Source organism: Propithecus coquereli, unplaced genomic scaffold (genome assembly GCF_000956105.1).
Source record: "Propithecus coquereli isolate 6110/MARCELLA unplaced genomic scaffold, Pcoq_1.0 Scaffold219, whole genome shotgun sequence".
Classification (NCBI taxonomy): domain Eukaryota; kingdom Metazoa; phylum Chordata; class Mammalia; order Primates; family Indriidae; genus Propithecus; species Propithecus coquereli.
In genome coordinates this window covers 1,864,967-1,873,468 of record NW_012147078.1, presented here as the reverse complement: position 1 = coordinate 1,873,468, position 8,502 = coordinate 1,864,967, and the positions used below count along the sequence as shown (strand labels likewise).

Genomic DNA, 8,502 nt, shown 5'->3' with positions numbered 1-8,502 from the left:
GGAGAGAAATTATCTCCTTAGATTTAGTTTTTAACATTTACATGCAAAACTGTAAAACAATTCTTTACCTTAAGTGAATGCTGGCAATCTGAAGGAATTTTGTCTAGGTCACCGTCTCCAGAGAATAGATGCATCTGAGATTTGCATGCAGGAAGTGTATTGAGGAGTGCTCTCAGGACATCTGTCAGTGTTTGAGGGGTGTTAGATTCGGCAAAAGGAGCAGTTGAACTGTAGCACAGTTACAACAAAAGACTCAGCCCATCCAGTGGGGTGCTAGGAAACTTTGATGCCCCTTCAGAGTTGTCCTCAATTAAGGCAAGGAAGCTAGGCTTCATACTCCCACAAAAAAATAATCAAGGGACTCAAGCTGAGGGCAATTCTTGGGGTGGGGTTCGTCTGCCAAAATTTCTGGCAGCTGAGATAATAAAAGTTTCATTCCTAAAGAAGAATCTGAGCAATACACCATAGTATTCACTACTGTTCACTCCTTGTGCCCCTCAGATCTACCTACTGCAGATAATAAACTCACTTTACCTGAGAACAGGTACACCAGAATTCAAGCTTATTTCTTTTTCTATAAAAACTTATGATAGTTAGTGAAAGGAGCTACAGCTCCTGCTGCTGTAGCTGGTCAGGAGGCCATAGCGGATACTATTTCTCTTCTCTACTACCCATTGTAGATTCATTTCTGCTGATAAGAGTGGCTTACTTGGTGAGCTAGACCCTCATCCCTGATATGACAGAGTCCCTAATCCTGTGGCTGTTCAGACAGTGGCTGAGGTAGTTGTCCATTTACTCTCAAAATTGGAAAAGGGAGTACCAAGAGATGACTTATTGTATCACCTGGATATGAAACACATCCTTCCCTACTGCGCCCATTGTAGAGCACCAACGCTACCTCCAGCTGGTGATGTACATCAGCTTTCCTACCAGGATAGTAACTCTTTTCATGCTTACTGTTCTCTTGGTAAAAGAACTCAAAAACCACCAGGTAGCAGCCATAGCTTAAAATTTAAAGGGATATTTGCTGTGTACCCTAGTGGAAGCATTCCTTCATTGGGAATCAGGATCTCTAAACTCAGAGAGTCAAAAGTTGTAGAGACAGGAAACACAAATTCTCCAAGTAGGTTACTGGATGTGGGGTTACATGATACCATGCCTTGATTCTCAAATACATGAATCCTTATTGGATAAGTATTATGTAGTGTTTGTTGACCTAGAGTATACATTGCATTTTGGAGGATGGAGTCTCAATATCATAGGACATCATCTCTAATCTGGTGCCTCAGATAAACAGATAAACTTTAAATGACTATTCCATTGCTTAGTCAGGCTGCAAAAATTTGAGTGATACAGGTTTTGATAAGACCAATGAGTAAGTGTCCATATGCCAACTGTCACGTTTTGCTTGCTATAGAGGGGGTCCTTTAATCCAAAACAATGTTAAAGAGAATTGTATGTTGGTGAAACAAATAATCTGTAAACCCTTGGACAGTGGAGCTGGATGAGGCCTTGTAGACAAAGCAAACCCACCTATCTCAAGTATGTGTCAGTAAAAGTCGAGATAAATTGCTGCCCTTTCTAGTGTAGTAGGGGTCTGATGGAATCACTTTACCACCAAATAGCTTGTTGGCCTCCTTGCAAGAAGGTGCCTCATTAAGGGCTCTACCTAGTGCTCTGTTGCTGTGGTGTTGTACATTTGGCAGCAGCAGCACCTAGATCAGTTGCTGAATGGGCATCCATGCTATTGAGCCCATTCATGATCAACATCCCTGCTGCCAACAGCTATTCTACTTATGTTCCCATTTTGCCAAAACTGGGTGATTGATGACAGAACCTGGATGATGCCAACTGGTCTGTATACTTCATTGCTTAGCGCTTCTTCTGTGATGGATGATCTATGGTAGGAATTGGGAATTATCATGCATTACGCATTTGTTTGTTTGTTTGTTTGTTTTCACTTCATGCCCATTCCTATAGGTCTATCTATACACATTGTCCTCAAAAACATTTTTGCCCAATCCTAAAATCATTCTCTTTTCAAACTGCTGATCAATCCTCTGATTCATCCATCACTGTTCATGAGCCCACATATATTCTAACCTCAGGCCACTTTTCATCCATGTATGCCCTGCTCAAAGTTATACCCACTGGGAGGATTTCTCCTCGCCTCTGTCTTTCAGGTCCACCCCTGTGTTAGTCTGTAACACAGTACATCCATTTTTGGCTGGCATAGCAAGTCAGCTCATCTATGACTTCAGCTCAGCCTTTTCCTTCCTCTATCAGCCATTCATAATGAATTCTGCATACACAGCAGGTGCATGCTAAGTGTTAAGTGAGGTGTGCCAATGTGACAGTGGTAGATGACATGGAGTCTGAGCCACCTGCTTGTGTTGCTTACTTGTGCCCTCTGGCCCTGTTCATGCCTGATGCTGGCATGATTAATTGCCACTGGACCTGTTTAACCTACGACTAGATTAGTTTGGCAGAACCCAGCTCTGCATGGTTACTTGATGTCCATTTAGATGTTCTGTCTCTATCAAGACCCCTAGAATGCCATGGTTGTTTATATAATAGAACATAATTTTCCATTTCAGACGGCATAGCCTTGCTCCAGAACACTAAAGAGTTCACATTATAGTTCTCCATGTGGGTCATGCCATAAATCCCCCTAGTGATTTTTGCCTACCACAGACACATCTAATATCACACAATCTGCTGTGCTGTCTTCAAGCAAAGATTCTATGTGGCAAGGCTATGTGTATCACAGCCAAAACCTTCTGAAGAGTCCTTGACTATTCTGTATTCAACTCAAAGCTGCTGGCTTTCCACATTACTTGTTTGTTAGGAATTGTATTTCCTTCTTAGCAGCAAGAGATGAAAAATACAATAAATTGTCCTTTGCTGTGGAGATGACCTGGCATATACCAGACAATAAACTTCACTAATGTAGCAAGTCCTTGAATCTTCATAGGATTTATTTCCCACCTTCAGGACTACATGTATCTTAACAAATTCATCAACATATATCTGCCTCATCTAGTCCTCTTAATATAACGCTATTGAAATAGTGAACCAATGTGGACTCTATGTCCAAATCGTTTAGTTCCCTTCAGGCAACATGTATGACCTAGGCAGAAAAATTAACATAGCCCTGGGATCATAATGTAAATATATATTTTTCTTTATCACATGTGAATGTTTACTTGTTCTGGTTCTCCTTCTCATTAGGGATGGAAAATAATGCATTCATCAGAATATTGGCTATTTACCGAGCTTCTGAAGCCATGTTATACAGAGGCAGGACTAGGGAAAGATGAGTAAGATACTTGCATCAGATGCAAAAATTAAGAGACACCAAAAATTCAGGAATCAAGATAAATATTTCAATGAAACATTTTTTAAAGTTAATGCAAAAAAATCCATGATGAACAAAAATATCAAAATTGTTAATAAAGACATGAGTAGTATTACTTATTTTTCCTTTTCCCCAAGCTTCAATATGGCTTGGCATGGTTCTGTTTCTGATTCTGTTTTTCCTCAAAATGTTTTTACATCTGGCACAGCTTCTGCAATTGGGGCTACTATTTTCTTGAGTTTGTAGTAGTCCACTGTCATTTTCCAGATTTTATTTGATTTTTTGTTGTCGGGGTAAGTCTGGCAAATTAAATAGGAGATATGATGAGAACCACAATTCCTGCATCTTTTATGACTTTAAGCAAATTTTTTGCAGAACATTCTTGGTTTACTGTTTTGACCAGCTTCAGAAACAGTGACAGAGGCTTCCATTTGACATTCTCCATTCCAATAGCCAGTGGAATTAAATGTAGGCTTTGCTTGATCCTTTTGATTTTGTTTTGATCCTTTCTTCTACCATCAACCATCTTAGTTTTGGCATTTATATCTCACTTAGAGAAAGCTATCACTTACTCTCAGCTTTCAAGAGCCCACCTAGCAGTGTGTTAGCACTATCCTCCACCATCCTTTCCAGGTGTATCACCTATACCATGGTAGAGTATCTGCCATTGGTCTAGCTCCCTCCTCATCTAGTCCCATACATACATGGCTCCTGCCAGTACTTGTTAGCTAAATCCCGTAGTTCCTTGAGTTATATTCTCCCTTTTCTTTTAGCAGGCCCAGCACACAGCTGGCTAGATTATACTGTTACTTACAGTATAACATAGTCTTTAGTCTTTGGTCAGGTTGGGAGGCAGAGTGACTTCTGAGGAGGTGGGTTGTGTATGTCTTGAAAGACAGAGGCCTGCAATGTCTTCAAGCAAGAGAGAAATACTGACTTTAATGTTAAAGAGTTGTCTGTGTCTGAAGACTTACACAACACAGAAGAATATATAATGTTTTCCAAGTGCATTGACCTAATTTTCTTCATCTTAAGACTTGGGGTCCCACTCCTTTCCAATCAGGGCCTGACTGTGGCATAGCAGATTTTCTGAGGCCAATAATTCAATCTTCTCTAGAGTCTTCTCTACTTTTTATATTAAGTCCTGTGTCTGATCCCCAGCTTTTATATCTGGCTGTAAGAAATGTGAATCTTTTCATAATCTGCCAAGGAGATGCTCTGGCTTTCACATTTTGTTTTAAACTGGTGATTTAACACATTAGCCTTTCTTTGTCTTTCTCTAGTAAATTGATAGCATTCAGCAGCAGCCATTCAATTCCATTGTCCTATATTTACTGATTTTTCTGAGCCTCTCGAACATCTGAGTTATTGTAACCATCAGAGCATTCCCTTCTATTGCTATATTATGCTAGTTCACCTTTGGTAAAACATTTAGCAAATGCACTGCTACAGTATGCCAGGTAATGTCAGCTTTTCATCCGCCATCCATAATGAGGTACACATTGCCATTTGGCGGGCAGGTAATTAAGCTCCAATACTTCTTTTAGGATCTCTTTCCTTGGACCACCCAACTCTTTGTATTAATAGCGATTATCTTAGGTCAGGTTTCATTTCCTGTGAGCAGCATCTGGGACAGAAATTTGAATGAAGGAAGTTTAATTTGCTTGAGATCAACACCTGTGGAGGAGTGAGGTAATCAGGAATGGTCAGAGGAAGAAACAAGGCTGCAATACTGTTGTAACTAAAGACTCAGTCAATTCCATGGAGAGTGCTGAAACTGCAGTGGTTCATAGTTTTCCCCAAACAACACAAGGGAGCCAAGGGTTTGATTGTCAACATGAATCAGTCAACGTACATGAGCTACCCCAGGGAAAAGAGCATAAGCATGGATGAGGCAAATCCCTTTGGCTGAGAACATTCCTTGGGGATGAAATTAATTATGAGCAGCCCCTGACAACTCTTTCCACAATTGGGGAAATAATCCCTCAAGGGGGTTCTAGGTGTTACATTACAGCATCCACTATAAATAACTTGGTGGAAACTTTTTATTAAAATGATAATCTCCTGATTTATTATATTTGAACATCTGTCTTCAGGTGCCAGATTTTTTTTTTAACGGATGATATATCTATCTTTAAATACTTTTAAGAAGCATGCAAATCTAACTAAAAATAAATGTCTTTTAATTTACAATATCCTCTCTAAATTATAGGACAAAAAAGCTTATGCCCTATAATAATAATGTTCTTTAATATGTCTTTCTTTTTTCCAGCAGCAAAGAACCAAGGAGCAAAGTTCTACCCAAGAAGTCAGTATGAATTCTGCAAGAAACGGGTGTGAATCCCAGATTCTCTTTTGTTAGTCCATATATTTTCACCCATACTCCAAACATACAAGCACTTCAAACAGGGAAATCCCACTCTCTATTGGGATTTTAAAATATATTTTTACAGAGCATAATAAAGTTTTAAATAGCATAATAGATTTTTTCCTTAAACACTTTTATTTTTATGAAAAGTATTTTCTAGGATTAGCCACTGTAGCCATTAAGCCTTTTAAGAGGAACCTCCAGGCTGTCAAAAGCTAAATAGGAAGGTGAGAAAAAGGAAAGTACAGATTCAGATTTCTCATTCATAAACTTTAGTTTTCTGAATTACAAATTAAAAATATGAGTATACGTGGGCTCAGAATGCATATCTACTGCTATATGTTATACTCTCCACAACATGCTAAACCATTCTCACATGACCCCCTTAATACCATGTAGTCAGATAAATTATCTCTATTATGTCCTTATGTTTTATTACCTTCTTAAGAGTCCAGAGTCTCTTTAAGGCTGTGAAAAAAAAATTGGTCTTTGTCAGCAATTGCCTTCACAAGATTTAGTCTAAGGCTCTTATGGAAAAATAGATCCATTTCCAGCCCTCATACGTTAACTAGAGAATTTCAAATCCATTACAAAGGGTCAGACAAGAATAGACACAGTATCATCCTCTCCATTTTTATCCATTCTATATACTTTCCCCATCGCCATCCAAACTTCCTCCTCTTCTAGTTCTAAAACAAAAGCTCCTATATTTATCAATATAAGCAAAATGATAGTGGAGGAGGAGGAAAAAGAATGTCCAAGAAACAATGGGCAAACCTAGGAAAGGCAGAGCTCACCCTCTGTTATGGTCTCCCCAGTAAGTTTCTGCATGAAATATTCTCTTATACACACACACACACACACACACACACTTATATATGTATATATTTTTATATACACACATACACAGACACAAACATATATACATATATCTTCTTCTGATATAAAAGCAGATAGATAAAGATGCTCTTTCCCATTAAGAAAACAAAACTAACCTAAGCTCGGTATTGCTAAGGGAGATAACCAGTGCCCTCCAAATATAAGACCTCCCTGTCCCGGACCTCATGCTTATCAGGAATGAAGGCACAGGTGACCTAATTCCCTAGAAGCAGGAATATCACATAAGCATCAACTGAACAGACCATTCCATCCCAACTCAGGCAGCAGAGTGAACCAGGCTTTCTACCACAGTATGGCTGGGGTTGAGGATTCAGAGTGTTTTTGAGGGGTAAGTGCTACTTCTCCTTTTGCCTGGCCTCAGAACAAGTGTCCTCTCCAATTGTTCTTTTTGCCCACAGAGGCTGGGGTGACAGGAGGCCCCCGTCCCATGGCGAGGGCCAGAGGGCTTAGCTATACTCAGACTCCCAATTTCAGTTTCCCCATGTGCTCCATCTCATTGTCAGCAAAATTTAGTGCAATGGTGCTAAACACTGATGGGTGAAATATTGGGGATATTGGTTCTTGAAGTCTTTGTTGAAGATTTAGAGGGAGAATTTTCAACTAAGTAACACTGTGCATACTGCATTTGGGAAAGAGCTAAATATTAGAAAGAAAACAAGGAAATTTTTTTTAATTTCAAAATATTAAAGGAGTACAAATGTTTTTGTTACATGGATGAATTGCATAATGCTGAGGTCAGGGCTGTTAGTGTATCCACGTGTTTTGTTTTTGTTTTTGGCATATTTGTTTATATCTGTTTGTGAAAATGTCCTTAATTTGTTGATGTATCAAACAAATTTCAACTCTGATTGCTATGCCAAAAACAGAAAATAATCTGCTTTCCAATGGAGTTAATAGTTCAATTGCATGCAGGCAATAGTCTATATATGAAAAAATTACTAACTGACTAAACTACAGGTATTAAATACTGAAAAAAGTTAATAGTTTATTATAATTTATTTAACAATCTAGGGAGTTTTCAGCCATCAGCAGTTCCGATACAATTTCAGGTGCAATTGAGAATCTTGCATGATACCACTACACCAGCGGCTTGCAATTGGGAATTCAGGAATTTCCATGGAACTGTTAGTATAGCAAGCCTTGTAGGTAGAATATATGCATACTCTTGCTAGCACATGTGAAGGGATCTCTCTAAAATTGATCTTATTGGTTTCATTGGTCAGCAAACTGACCTGGGCCACTCAACATGGCTTTTATTGTTCCTGATCTTAGGACATGTTCTATTTTTACAACAAATTCATGACCATCAGAAGATAACAATTTGACATACATGGCATCAGGGCCTTCACAGCTACCATAGGTTTTTCTCCTCTCCATCCATTATGTTCTTAGGAAATTTGACTTTGCTCTCCCAGGAACTTCAGTAATTTCCTGTTGAGTCAGAGACGCAGAGTCTATTGCTCACTTCCATCTGAAGGAAGTGTGTAGCATCCCCTGCCTTTTTTTTGTAGTGTACATTGTACCTGATAGGTAGATTTTTATCCCTCATCCCCCTGACCCCTTCTTAGTTTCCAATGTCCTTTATACCACATTATGACTTTGTGTACCCATTGTTTAGCTCCCAATTATTGTGAGAACATGTGCTTGTTTTCCCATTCCTGATATATACTTCACATAGGATAATGTTCTCCAGTTCTATCCAAGTTGCTGCAAAAGACATTATTTCATCCCTTTTTATGGCTGAGTCATACTCCATGGTGTGTATATACCACATTTTCTTATGAACTTATGCAAATATAGGAAAACACTATTTCAGCTTTTGTTTCAAAGCAGCAAGAAGAAGTTTGGATAAGGATGGAGGCAAAGTAGATAAAAT

At 38.9% G+C, this 8,502-nt stretch overlaps 1 pseudogene; it reads right to left on the bottom strand.

Moving 5' to 3' along the window:
• Positions 1 to 7,625: 7,625 nt before the first annotated feature.
• On the bottom strand, positions 7,626 to 8,051 carry LOC105810713 (annotated as a pseudogene).
• Between the last annotated feature and the right edge of the window lie 451 nt (positions 8,052 to 8,502).